Source organism: Protopterus annectens, chromosome 14.part0 (assembly GCF_019279795.1).
Source record: "Protopterus annectens isolate FY-2018-M chromosome 14.part0, PAN1.0, whole genome shotgun sequence".
Classification (NCBI taxonomy): domain Eukaryota; kingdom Metazoa; phylum Chordata; order Ceratodontiformes; family Protopteridae; genus Protopterus; species Protopterus annectens.
This window is the reverse complement of record NC_056748.1, coordinates 1130203320-1130217956: the sequence shown is the minus strand read 5'-3', so window position 1 is coordinate 1130217956 and position 14637 is coordinate 1130203320.

Genomic DNA, 14637 nt, shown 5'->3' with positions numbered 1-14637 from the left:
GCTACAAGGTATGACATATTACTAAGTGCCTGTTCCCTGCTACACTGTACTATACATTACTAAGTGTCTGTTCCCTGCTACACTGTACTATACATTACTAAGTGTCTGTACCCTGCTACACTGTACTATACATTACTAAGTGTCTGTACCCTGCTGCATTATACTATACAATACCGAGTGTCTGTTCCTCTGGTACACTGTACTATTAGTTACTAAGTGTCTGTTTCCTGCTACACTGTACTATAAATTACTGTCTGTTCCCTGCTGCACAGTACTATACATTACTAAGTGTCTGTTCCCTGCTACACTGTACTGTACATTACTAAGTGCCTGATCCATGCTACACTGTACTATACATTACTAAGTGTCTGTTCCTTCTATACTGTACTATACATTACTGTGTGTTCCTTGCTACACTGTACTACACATTAGAAAGTGTGTGGTCCATGCTATACTGCACTATACATTACAAAGGGTCTGTTCCCTGCTACAATGTACTATATATTACTAAGTGTCTGTTCCCTGTTACATTGTACTACATATTACTAATTGCCTGTTCCCTGCTGCACTGTACTATACATTACTAAGTGTCTGTTCCTTCTACACTGTACTATACATTACTAAGTGTCTGTTCCTGCTACTCTTAACTATACATTACGAAGTGTCTGTTCCCTGCTACTCTGTACTATACATTACTAAGTGCCTGTTCCCTGCTACACTGTACAATACATTACTAAGTGACTGTTCCCTGATGATCTGTACTATATATTACTAAGTGTCTTTTCCCTGCTACACTGTACCATACATTACTAAGTGTCTGTTCCCTGCTTCACTGTAGTATACATTACTAAGTGCCTGTTCTCTTCTATACTGTACAACACATTACTATGTGTCTTTTCCCTGCTTCACTTTACTAAAGATTACTAAGTGTGTGTTCCCTGCTACACTGTACTATACATTACTAAGTGTCTGTTCCCTGCTACACTGTACTATACATTACTAAGTGTCTGTTCCCTGCTGCCTTATACTATACATTACTAAGTGTCTGTTCCCTGCTACACTGTACTATAACTTACTGTCTGTTCCCTTCTAAAATGTACTATACATTACTGTCTGTTCCCTGCTGCACTGTACTATACATTACTACATATCTATTCCCTGCTACATTGTACTACACTGTGTCTGTTCCCTGCTACACTGTACTATACATTACTGTGTGGTCCCTGCTACACTGTACTATACATTACTAAGTGTCTGTTCCCTGCTACACTGTACTATATATTACTAAGTGTGTGGACCCTGATACACTGTGCTATACATTACTATATATCTGTTCCCTGCTACAGTGTGCTATACATTACTAAGTGTGTGGTCCCTGCTACACCGTATTATAAATTACTAAGTACCTGTTCCTTGCTACCCTGTACTATACTGTCTGTACCCTGGTACACTGTACTATATGTTACTAAGTGTCTGTTCTGTACTGTACTATACACTGCACTGTACATTACTAAGTGTCTGTTCTCTGCTACATTATTCTATACATTTTTAGTGTCTATTCCTTGCTACACTGTTCTACATATTACTCTATGTCTGTTCCCTGCTACACTGTACTATACATTACTAAGTACATGGTCCAGGCCACAATGTACTATGCATTAGTAAGTGTCTGATCTGTGCTACACTGTACTATACATTAGTAAGTGTCTGTTCCCTGCTACGCTGTACTATACATTAGTAAGTCTGTTCCCTGCTACATTGTACTATGCATTACTAAGTGTCTGATCCTGCTACACTATACTATGCATTAGTAAGTGTCTGTTCCCTGCTACGCTGTACTATACATTACTAAGTGTCTTGTCACTGCTGCACTGTACTTCACATTACTAGGGGTCTGTTCCCTTCTATACTGTACTATACATTACTACATATCTGTTCCCTGCTACATTGTACAATACATTACTAAGTGTCTGTTCCTGCTACACTGTATATACATTACTAAGAATCTGTTCCCTGCTGCACTGTACTAAAGATAACCAAGTGTCTGTTCCCTGCTACAGTGTGCTATACATTACTAAGTGTGTGGTCCCTGCTACACCGTATTATAAATTACTAAGTACCTGTTCCTTGCTACCCTGTACTATACATTACTAAGTGTCTGTTCCCTGCTACACTGTACTATACATTACTAAGTATCTGTTCCCTGCTACACTGCACTATACATTACTAAGTGTCTGTACCCTGCTACACTGTACTATACATTACTAAGTGCCTGTGCTCTGCTACACTGTACTATACATTACTAAGTGTCTGTTCCCAGCTACAGTGTACTAAAGCTTACTAAGTCTCTGTTCCCTGCTACACTGTACTGTACATTACTAAGTGTTGGTTACCTGCTACACTGTACTATACATTGCTAAGTGTCTGTTCACTGCTACACTGTACTCTACATTACTAAGTGCCTGTTCCCTGCTACACTGTACTATACATTACTAAGTGTTGGTTACCTGCTACACTGTACTATACATTGCTAAGTGTCTGTTCACTGCTACACTGTACTCTACATTACTAAGTGCCTGTTCCCTGCTACACTGTACTATAAATTACAAAGTATCTGTTCCCTGCTACACTGTACTATACACTACTAAGTGTCTGTTACCTGCTACACTTTTCTATTCATTACTAAGTGTGTGGTCCCTGCTATGCTGTAGTGTACATAACTGTTTCTTCACTGCTACACTGTACTTCACATTACTAAGTGCTGTTGCTGCTACATTGTAGTATACTTTACTAAGTGTCTGTTCCCTGCTGACTCTGCTATACATTACTACCTGTCTGTTTCCTTCTATTCTGTACTGCACATTACTATGTGCCTGTTTCCTGCTCCACTGTACTAAAGATTACTAAGTGTCTGTTCCTTGCTACACTGTACTATAGATTACTAAGTGTCTGTTCCCTGCTACACTGTATTATACATTACTAGGTGTTTGTTCCCTGCTACACTATACTATACATTACTAAGTGTGTGTTCCCTGTTACACTGTTCTACACATTAGTAATTGTGTGGTCCCTGCTACACTGTAGTGTACATTACTAAGTGTCTGTACCCTGCTACATTGTACTATACATTACTAAGTGTCTGTTCCTGCTACACTGTACTATACATTACTAAGTGTCTGTTCCTGCTACACTGTACTATACATTACTAAGTGTCTGTTCCTGCTACTGAACTATACATTACTAAGTGTCTGTTCCCTGCTACACTGTACTATACATTACTAAGTGTGTGTTCCCTGCTACACTGTACTATACATTACTAAGTGCCTGTTCCCTGCTACACTGTACTATACATTACTAAGTGCTGGTTCCCTGCTACACTGTACTATACATTACAAAGTGTCTGTTCACTGCTACACTGTACTCTACATTACTAAGTGTCTGTTCCTGCTACACTGTACTATACATTACTAAGTGTCTGTACCCTGCTACACTGTACTATACATTACTAAGTGTCTGTTTCCTGCTACACTGTACTATACATTACTAAGTGTCTGTTCCCTGCTGCACTGTACTATACATTACTAAGTGTCTGTTCTCTGCTACACTGTACTATACATTACTAAGTGTCTGTTCCCAGCTACACTGTACTACATTTTACTAAGTGTCTCTTCCCTGTTAAACTGTGCTATACATTACTAAGTGTCTGTTCCCTGCTAAACTGTACTATACATTACTAAGTGTCTGTACCCTGCTACATTGTACTATACATACTAAGTGTCTGTTTCCTGCTTCAGTGTACTATACATTACTGTCTTTTCCCTGCTGCACTATACTATACATTACTAAGTGTCTGTTCCCTTCTATACTGTACTATACATTACTAAGTGTCTGTTAGCTGTTACACTGTACTATACATTACTAAGAGTATGTTCCCTGCTGCACTGTACTATACATTACTAAGTGCCTGTTCCCTGCTACACTGTACTATACATTACAAAGTGTCTGTTCACTGCTACACTGTACTCTACATTACTAAGTGTCTGTTCCTTGCTACACTGTACTATACATTACTAAGTGTCTGTTGCTGCTACATTGTAGTATACTTTACTAAGTGTCTCTTCCCGGCTATACTGTATTACATATTACTAAGTGTCTGCTCCCTGCTGACCTGTACTATATATTACTAAGTTTTCCCTGCTGACCTGTACTATATATTACTAAGTGTCTATTCCCTGCTACACTGTACCATACATTACTAAGTGTCTGTTCCCTGCTGGCCTGTACTATACATTACTAAGTGTCTGTTCCCTGCTACACTGTACTATACATTACTAAGTGTCTGTTCCTTGCTACACTGCACTATAATAAGTGTCTTTTCCCTGCTGCACTGTACAACACATTACTATGTGTCTTTTCCCTGCTGCACTTTACTATACATTAATAAGTGTCTGTTCCTTGCTACACTGTACTATACATTACTAAGTGTCTGTTCCCTGTTAAACTGTGCTATACATTACTAAGTGTCTGTTCCCTGCTACACTGTACTATACATTACTAAGTGTCTGTTCCCTGCTACACTGTACTATACATTACTAAGTGTCTGTTCCTGCTACACTGTACTACACATTACTAAGTGTCTGTTCCCTGCTACACTGTACTATACATTACTAAGTGTCTGTTCCCTGCTACACTGTACTATACATTACTAAGTGTGTGTTCCCTGCTACACTGTACTATACATTACTAAGTGTCTGTTCCTTGCTACACTGCACTGTATATTACTAAGTGTCTGTTCCTGCTACACTGTACTATACATTATTAAGTGTCTGTTTCTTGCTACACTGTAGTATACATTACTAAGTGTCTGTTCCTGCTACTGTACTATACATTACTAAGTGTCTGTTCCCTGCTACACTGTACTATACATTACTGTCTGTTCCCTGCTACACTGTACTATACATTACTAAGTGTCTGTTCCCTGCTACACTGTACTATACATTACTAAGTGTCTGTTCCTGCTACACTGTACTATACACTGCTAAGTGTCTGTTCCCTGCTTCACTGTACTATACATTACTAAGTGTCTGTTCCCTGCTACACTGTACTATACATTAGTAAGTGTCTGGTCCCTGCTACACTGTACTATACATTACTAAGTGTCTGATCCTGCTACACTGTACTATACATTACTAAGTGTCTGTTCCCTGCTACAGTGTACTATACATTACTAAGTGTCTGTTCCCTGCTACACTGTACTATACATTACTAAGTATCTGTTCCCTGCTACACTGTACTATAAATTACTAAGTGTCTGTTCCTGCTGCTGACTATACATGACTAAGTGTGTAGTCCCTGCAACACTGTACTATACATTACTGTCTGCTCCCTGCTACTCTGTACTTTGCATTACTAAGTGGGAGTTCCCTGCTACACTGTACTATCCATTACTAAGTGTCTGTTCCCTGCTACACTGTTCTATACATTACTAAGTGTCTGTACCCTGCTACACTGCACTATACATTACAAAGCGTCTGTTCCCTGCTTCACTGTTCTATACATTACTATGTGTCTGTTCCCTGTTTCACTGTACTATACATTACAATATGTCTGTTCCCTTCTACACTGTACTATACATTACTAAGTGCTGTTGCTGCTACATTGTAGTATACTTTACTAAGTGTCTCTTCCTGCTACACTGTACTATACATTACTAAGTGTCTGTTCCCTGCTACACTGTACTATACATTACTAAGTGTCTGTTCCTGCTACACTGTACTATACATTACTAAGTGTCTGTTCCCTGCTACACTGTACTATACATTACTAAGTGTCTGTTCCTGCTACACTGTACTATACATTACTAAGTGTCTGTTCCCAGCTACAGTGTACTAAAGCTTATTAACTGTCTGTTCCCTGTTGCACTGTACTATACATTACTAAGTGCCTGTACCCTGCTACACTGTACTATACATTGCTAAGTGTCTGTTCACTGCTACACTGTACTATAAATTACAAAGTAACTGTTCCCTGCTACAGTGTACTATACATTACTAAGTGTTGGTTACCGGCTACACTGTACTATACATTGCTAAGTGTCTGTTCACTGCTACAATGTACTCTACATTACTAAGTGCCTGTTCCCTGCTACACTGTACTATAAATTACAAAGTATCTGTTCCCTGCTACACTGTACTTTACATTACCAAGTGTGTAGTCCCTGCTACACTATAGTTTACATTACTAAGTGTCTTGTCACTGCTACACTGTACTTCACATTACCAGCTGTCTGTTCCTTCTATACTGTACTATACATTACTAAGTGTCTGTTCCCTGCTACACTGTACTATACATTACTAAGTGTCTGTTCCCTGCTGCACTGTACTATACATTACTAAGTGTCTGTTCCCTGCTGCACTGTACAATACATTACTTAGTGTGTGGTCCCTGCTACACTGTACTATACATTACTAAGAGTCTGTTCCTGCTACACTGTACTGTACATTAATAAGTGTCTGTTCCTGGATTCACTGTACTATATTTAGTGTCTGTTCCCTGCTACAATTTACTATGCATTACTAAGAGTCTGTTCTCTGCTACTCTATACTTTACTATACATTACTAAGTGTATGTTCCCTGCTACACTGTAGTGTACATAACTAAGAGTCTGTTCCATTGTGCATTATACTATACATTACAAAGTGTCTGTTCCCTGCTACACTGTATTATACATTACTAGGGGTTTGTTCCCTGCTACACTGTACTATACATTACTAAGTGTTGGTTACCTGCTACACTGTACTATACATTGCTAAGTGTCTGTTCACTGCTACACTGTACTCTACATTACTAAGTGTCCATTACCCTCTGTACTGAACTATACATTACTAAGTGTCTGATCCCTGATACACTATACTATACATTACTAAGTGTGTGTTCCCTGCTACACTGTACTATACATTACTAAGTCTGTTCCTGCTGCTGTACTATACATTACTAAGTGCCGGTTCCCTGCTACACTGTACTATACATTGCTAAGTGTCTGTTCCCTTCTATACTGTACTATACATTACTAAGTGCCTGTTCCCTGCTACACTGTACTATACATTACTAAGTGTCGGTTCCCTGCTACACTGTACTATACATTGCTAAGTGTCTGTTCCCTTCTATACTGTACTACACATTACTAAGTGCCTGTGCTCTGCTACACTGTACTATACATTACTAAGTGTCTGTTCCCTGCTACACTGTACTATACATTACTAAGTGTCTGTTCCCTGCTGCCCTGTACTATACATTACTAAGTGTCTGTTCACTGCTACACTGTACTGTACATTACTAAGTGCCTGATCTGTGCTACACTGTACTATAAATTACTAAGTATCTGTTCCCTGCTACACTGTATGACATATTACTAAGTGTCTGTTCCTGCTACACTGTGCTATACATTACTAAGTGTCTGTTCCCTGCTACACTGTACTATACATTACTAAGTGTCTGTTCCCTGCTACACTGTACTATACATTACTAAGTGTCTGTTCCTGCTACCTGTACTATACATTACTAAGTGTCTGTTCCTGCTACACTGTACTATACATTACTATGTCTGTTCCTGCTACACTGTACTATACATTACTAAGTGTCTGTTCCTGCTACACTGTACTATACATTACTAAGTGTCTGTTCCTGCTACACTGTACTATACATTACTAAGTGTCTGTTCCTGCTACACTGTACTATACATTACTAAGTGTCTGTTCCCTGCTACACTGTACTATACATTACTAAGTGTCTGTTCCTGCTGACCTGTACTATACATTACTAAGTGTCTGTTCCTGCTACACTGTACTATACATTACTAAGTGTCTGTTCCTGCTACACTGTACTATACATTACTAAGTGTCTGTTCCTGCTACACTGTACTATACATTACTAAGTGTCTGTTCCTGCTACACTGTACTATACATTACTAAGTGTCTGTTCCCTGCTACACTGTACTATACATTACTAAGTGTCTGCTCCTTGCTACACTGCACTATACATTACTAAGTGTCCGTTCCCTTCTTCAATGTACTTTACATTACTAAGTGCTGTTGCTGCTACACTGTAGTGTAAATTACTAAGTGTCTCTTCACTGCTACACTGTACTTTACATTACTAGGTGTCTGTTCCTTCTATACTGTACTACACATTACTAAGTGTCTGTTCCCTGCTACACTGTACTATACATTACTAAGTGTCTGTTCCCTGCTGCACTGTACTATACATTACTAAGTGTCTGTTCCCTGCTACACTATACTATACATTACTAAGTGTCTGTTCCCTGCTACACTGTATGACATATTACTAAGTGCCTGTTCCCTGCTACACTGTACTATACATTACTAAGTGTCTGTTCCCTGCTACACTGTACTATACATTACTAAGTGTCTGTTCCCTGCTACACTGTACTATACATTACTAAGTGTCTGTTGCCTTCTATACTGTACTAAGTGTCTGTTCCTGCTGTACTGTACATTACTAAGTGTGTGGTCCCTGCTACACTGTACTATACATTACTAAGTGTCTGTTCCTTGCTACACTGCACTATACATTACTGTGTGTTCCTTGCTACACTGTACTACACATTACAAAGTGTGTTGTCCATGCTATACTGTACTATACATTAAGTGTTTGTTCCCTGCTGCACTGTGCTATTCATTACTAATTGTCTGTTCCTGGCTACACTGTACTATGCATTACTAAGTGTCTTTTCCTGCTACATTTTATTGCTTATTAAGTGTCTGTTCCCTGCTGCACTGTACTGTACATTACTATGTGCCTGTTTCCTGCTGCACTGTACTAAAGATTACCAAGTGTCTGTTCCTTGATACACTGTACTATACATTGCTAAGTTTGTGGTCCCTGCTACACTGTACTATATATTACTAAGTGGGAGGTCCCTGCTACAATGTAGTATCCATTACTAAGTGTCTGTTCCCTGCTTCACTGTTCTATACATTACTATGTGTCTGTTCCCTGTTTCACTGTACTATACATTATTAAGTGTCTGTTCCTGCTACACTGTGCTATACAATACTAAATGTCTGTTCCCTGCTACACTGTACTATACATTACTATGTGCGTGTTCCCTGCTACACTGTATGACATATTACTAAGTGCCTGTTCCTGCTACACTGTACTATACATTACTAAGTGTCTGTTCCCTGCTACACTGTACTATACATTACTAAGTGTCTGTTCCTGCTACACTGTACTATACATTACTAAGTGTCTGTTCCCTGCTACACTGTACTATACATTACTAAGTGTCTGTTCCTGCTACACTGTAGTATACATTACTGTCTGTTCCTTACTACACTGTACTATACATTAATAAGTGTCTGTGCCCTACCACATTGTACTATACATTACTATGTGTCTCTTCCCTGATACACTGTACTGTACTATACATTACTAAGTGTCTGATCCTGCTACACTATACTATACATTACTAAGTCTGTTCCCTGCTACACTGTACTCTACATTACTAAGTGTCTGTTCCCTGCTACACTGTACTATACATTACTAATTGCCTGTTCCCTGCTGCACTGTACTATACATTACTAACTGTATTGTGTGTTCCCTTCTACACTGTACTATACATTACTAAGTGCTGTTGCTGCTACATTGTAGTATACTTTACTAAGTGTCTGTTCCCTGCTACACTGTACTATACATTACTAAGTGTCTGTTTCCTGCTTCACTGTACTATACATTACTAAGTGTCTGTTCCCTGCTATACTGTACTATACATTACTAAGTGTCTGTTCACTGCTACACTGTACTCTACATTACTAAGTGTCTGTTCCTTGCTACACTGTACTATACATTACTAAGTGTCTGTTCCCTGCTGACCTGTACTATACATTACTAAGTGACTGTTCCTTGCTGCACTGCACTATACATTACTAAGTGACTTTTCCCTGTTGACCTGTACTATATATCACTAAGTGTCTGTTCCCTGCTACACTGTACCATACATTACTAAGTGTCTGTTCCCTGCTGACCTGTACTATACATTACTAAGTGTCTGTTCCCTGCTACACAGTACAATACATTACTAAGTGTCTGTTCCCTGCTACACTGTACTATACATTACTAAGTGTCTGTTCCCTGCTACACTGTACTATACATTACTAAGTGTCTGTTCCCTGCTACACTGTACTATACATTACAAAGTGTCTGTTCACTGCTACACTGTACTCTACATTACTAAGTGTCTGTTCCTTGCTACACTGTACTATACATTACTAAGTGTCTGTTCCTGCTACACTGTACTATACATTACTAAGTGTCTGTTCCCTGCTACACTGTACTATACATTACTAAGTGTCTGTTTCCTGCTTCACTGTACTATACATTACTAAGGGTCTGTTCCCTGCTGTACTGTACATTACTAAGTGTCTGTTCCTGCTACTATACATTACTAAGTTTCTGTTCCCTGCTACACTGTAGTGTATATTACTAAGTGTCTCTTCACTGCTAGACTGTATTTCACATTACTGGCTGTTCCCTTCTGTACTGTACTATACATTACTAAGTGCCTGTTCCCTGATGATCTGTACTATATATTACTAAGTGTCTTTTCCCTGCTACACTGTACCATACATTACTAAGTGTCTGTTCCCTGCTGCACTGTACAACATATTAATAAGTGTCTGTTCTCTGCTACACTGTACTATAAATTACTAAGTATCTGTTCCCTGCTACACTGTATGACATATTACTAAGTGTTTGTTCCTGCTACACTGTACAACATTTTACTAAGTGTCTGCTCCCTGTTAAACTGTGCTATACATTACTAAGTGTCTGTTCCCTGCTACACTGTACTATACATTACTAAGTGTCTGTTCCCTGCTACTCTGTACTATACATTACTAAGTGTCTGTTCCCTGCTACTCTGTACTATACATTACTAAGTGTCTGTTCCCTGCTACAGTGTACTAAAGCTTACTAAGTGTCTGTTCCCTGCTACAATGTATGACATATTACTAAGTGCCTGTTCCCTGCTACACTGTACTATACATTACTAAGTGTCTGTTCCCTTCTATACTGTACTACACATTAAGTTTCTGTTCCCTGCTGCCCTGTACTATACATTACTAAGTGTCTGTTCACTGCTACACTGTACTGTACATTACTAAGTGCCTGATCCATGCTACACTGTACTATAAATTACAAAGTATCTGTTCCCTGCTACACTGTATGATATATTACTAAGTGTCTGTTCCTGCTACACTGTACGACATATTACTAAGTGTCTGTTCCCTGCTACACTGTACTATACATTACTAAGTGTCTGTTCCCTGCTACACTGTACTATACATTACTAAGTGTCTGTTCCCTGCTACACTGTACTATACATTACTAAGTGTCTGTTCCCTGCTACACTGCACTATACATTACTAAGTGTCTGTTCCCTGCTACACTGTACTATACATTACTGTCTGTTCCCTGCTGCACTGTACTATACATTACTAAGTGTCTGTTCCCTGCTACACTGTACTATACATTACTAAGTGTCTGTTCCCTGCTACACTGTACTATACATTACTAAGTGTCTGCTCCCTGCTGCACTGTGCTATACATTACTAAGTGTCTGTTCCTTGCTACAATGTACTATACTAAATGTCAGTTCCCTGTTACACTATACTTCACATTACCAGGTGTCTGTTCCTTCTATACTGTACTATACATTACTAAGTGTTTGTTCCCTGCTATACTGTACTAAAGCTTACTAAGTGTCTGTTCCCTGCTACACTGTACTATACATTACTAAGTGTTTGTTCCCTGCTATACTGTACTAAAGCTTACTAAGTGTCTGTTCCCTGCTACACTGTACTAAAGCTTACTAAATGTGTTCCCTGCTACAATGTACTGTACATTACTAAGTGCCTGATCCCTGCTACACCGTACTATACATTACTAAGTATCTGTTCCCTGCTGCACTGTACAATACATTACTTAGTGTGTGGTCCATGCTACACTATAGCTTACATTACTAAGTGTCTTTTCCTGCTACCTGTACTATATTTAGTGCCTGTTCCCTGCTACACTGTACTATACATTACTAAGTGTCTGTTCCCTGCTACACTGTACTATACATTACTAAGTGTCTGTTCCCTGCTACACTGTACTCTACATTACTAAGTGCCTGTTCCCTGCTACACTGTACTATAAATTACAAAGTATCTGTTCCCTGCTACACTGTATGATATATTACTAAGTGTCTGTTCCTGCTACACTGTACGACATATTACTAAGTGTCTGTTCCCTGTTAAACTGTGCTATACATTACTAAGTGTCTGTACCCTGCTACACTGTACTATACATTACTAAGTGTCTGTTTCCTGCTTCACTGTACTATACATTACTAAGTGTCTGTTCCCTGCTGCACTATACTATACATTACTAAGTGTCTGTTCCTGCTACACTGTACGACATATTACTAAGTGTCTGTTCCCTGCTACACTGTACTATACATTACTAAGTGTCTGTTCCCTGCTTCACTGCACTATACATTACTAAGTGTCTGTTCCCTGCTGTACTATACTATACATTACTAAGTGTCTGTTCCTGCTATTCTGTACTATACATTACTAAGTGTCTGTTCCCTGCTGCACTGTACTATACATTACTAAGTGTCTGTTCCCTGCTACACTGTACTATACATTACTAAGTGTCTGTTCCCTGCTACACTATACTATACATTACTGTCTGTTCCCTGCTGCATTATACTATACATTACTAAGTTTCTGTTCCCTGCTACACTATTGTTTAAATTACTAAGGGTCTCTTCACTGCTACACTGTACTTTACATTACTAGGTGTCTGTTCCTTCTATACTGTACTACACATTACTAAGTGCCTGTTCCTTCTATACTGTACTACACATTACTAAGTGCCTGTTCCTTGCTACACTGTACTCTACTTAGTGTCTGTTCCATGCTACACCTTACTATGCATTAGTAAGTCTGTTCCCTGCTACACTATACTATACATTACTAAGTGTCTGTTCCCTTCTAAAATGTACTATACATTAATGTCTGTTCCCTGCTGCACTGTACTTTACATTGCCAAGTGTGTAGTCCCTGCTACACTATACTATACATTACTAAGTGTCTGTTCCCTGCTACACTGTACTATACATTACTAAGTGTCTGTTCCCTGCTACACTGTACTATACATTACTAAGTGTCTGTTCCCTGCTACACTGTACTATACATTACTAAGTGTCTGTTCCCTGCTACACTGTACTGTACATTACTAAGTGCCTGATCTGTGCTACACTGTACTATAAATTACTAAGTACCTGTTCCCTGCTACACTGTATGACATATTACTAAGTGCCTGTTCCCTGCTACACTGTACTATACATTACTAAGTGTCTGTTCCCTGCTACACTGTACTATACATTACTAAGTGTCTGTTCCCTGCTACACTGTACTATACATTACTAAGTGTCTGTTCCCTGCTACACTGTACTATACATTACTAAGTGTCTGTTCCCTGCTACACTGTACTATACATTACTAAGTGTCTGTTCCTTCTATACTGTACTACACATTACTAAGTGCCTGTTCCTTGCTACACTGTACTAAAGATTACTAAGTGTCTGTTCCTGCTACACTGTACTATACATTACTAAGTGTCTGTTCCTGCTACTGTACTATGCATTACTAAGTGTCTGTTCTTCCCTGCTACACTGTATGATATATTACTAAGTGTCTGTTCCTGCTACACTCTACGACATATTACAAAGTGTCTGTTCCATGTTAAACTGTGCTATACATTACTGTCTGTTCCCTGCTACACTGTACTATATATTACTAAGTGTGTGGACCCTGATGCACTGTGCTATACATTACAATATGTCTGTTCCTTGCTACAGTGCACTGTACATTACTAAGTGTGTGGACCTTGCTACACTGTACTATACATTACTAAGTGTCTGTTCCTGCTACACTGTGCTATACAATATTAAATGTCTGTTCCCTGCTACACTATACTATGCATTACTGTGTGTGTGCCCCCTGCTACACTGTACTATACATTACTGTCTATTTCCTGCAAAACTGTACTATACATTACTAAGTGTCTGTTCCCTGCTCCACTGTACCATACATTACTAAGTGTGTGGTCTCTGCTACACTGTACTATACATTACTAAGTGCCTGTTCCTTGCTACACTGTACTCTACTAAGTGCATGTTCCCTGCTACACTGTATGACATATTACTAAGTGCCTGTTCCCTTATACACTGTAGTATACATTACTGTCTGTTCCTTGCTACACTGTACTATACATTAATAAGTGTCTGTGCCCTACCACACTGTACTATACATTACAAAGGGTCTGTTCCCTGCTACACTGTACTATACATTACTAAGTGTCTGTTCCTGCTACACTGTACTATACATTACTAGGTGTCTGATCCTGCTATACTGTACTATACATTACTAAGGGTCTGTTCCCTGTTACACTGTACTATACACTACTGTCTGTTACCTGCTACACTTTTCTATTCATTACTAAGTGTCTGTTCCCTGCTGACTCTGCTATACATTACTAAGTGTCTGTTCCATTCTATTCTGTACT